This window comes from Schistocerca americana, chromosome 2, assembly GCF_021461395.2.
Source record: "Schistocerca americana isolate TAMUIC-IGC-003095 chromosome 2, iqSchAmer2.1, whole genome shotgun sequence".
NCBI lineage: Eukaryota > Metazoa > Arthropoda > Insecta > Orthoptera > Acrididae > Schistocerca > Schistocerca americana.
This window is the reverse complement of record NC_060120.1, coordinates 521744860-521745859: the sequence shown is the minus strand read 5'-3', so window position 1 is coordinate 521745859 and position 1000 is coordinate 521744860. Positions and strand designations below refer to the sequence as shown.

Sequence of the window (1000 nt, the reverse complement as noted above, 5' to 3'; positions counted from 1 at the left end):
TATTGCGGAGACATGGCTTAGCCACAGCCTGGGGGATGTTTCCAGAATGAGATTTTCACTCTGCAGCGGAGTGTGCGCTGATATGAAACTTCCTGGCAGATTAAAACTGTGTGCCCGACCGAGACTCGAACTCGGGACCTTTGCCTTTCGCGGGCAAGTGCTCTACCAACTGAGCTACCGAAGCACGACTCACGCCCGGTACTCACAGCTTTACTTCTGCCAGTACCTCGTCTCCTACCTTCCAAACTTTACAGAAGCTCTCCTGCGAACCTTGCAGAACTAGCACTCCTGAAAGAAAGGATATTGCGGAGACATGGCTTAGCCACAGCCTGGGGGATGTTTCCAGAATGAGATTTTCACTCTGCAGCGGAGTGTGCGCTGATATGAAACTTCCTGGCAGATTAAAACTGTGTGCCCGACCGAGACTCGAACTCGGGACCTTTGCCTTTCGCGGGCAAATGCTCTACCAACTGAGCTACCGAAGCACGACTCACGCCCGGTACTCACAGCTTTACTTCTGCCAGTACCTCGTCTCCTACCTTCCAAACTTTACAGAAGCTCTCCTGCGAACCTTGCAGAACTAGCACTCCTGAAAGAAAGGATATTGCGGAGACATGGCTTAGCCACAGCCTGGGGGATGTTTCCAGAATGAGATTTTCACTCTGCAGCGGAGTGTGCGCTGATATGAAACTTCCTGGCAGATTAAAACTGTGTGCCCGACCGAGACTCGAACTCGGGACCTTTGCCTTTCGCGGGCAAGTGCTCTACCAACTGAGCTACCGAAGCACGACTCACGCCCGGTACTCACAGCTTTACTTCTGCCAGTACCTCGTCTCCTACCTTCCAAACTTTACAGAAGCTCTCCTGCGAACCTTGCAGAGAGACGAGGTACTGGCAGAAGTAAAGCTGTGAGTACCGGGCGTGAGTCGTGCTTCGGTAGCTCAGTTGGTAGAGCACTTGCCCGCGAAAGGCAAAGGTCCCGAGTTCGAGTCTCGGTCGG

General features: G+C 53.0%; 1 non-coding gene across 1 annotated transcript; it reads right to left on the bottom strand.

Annotated features, from left to right (window-relative positions):
• Window positions 1-411: 411 nt before the first annotated feature.
• Window positions 412-486, bottom strand: Trnas-cga. Its single transcript has one exon. It is a non-coding gene; the product is annotated as a tRNA-Ser (tRNA).
• Between the last annotated feature and the right edge of the window lie 514 nt (window positions 487-1000).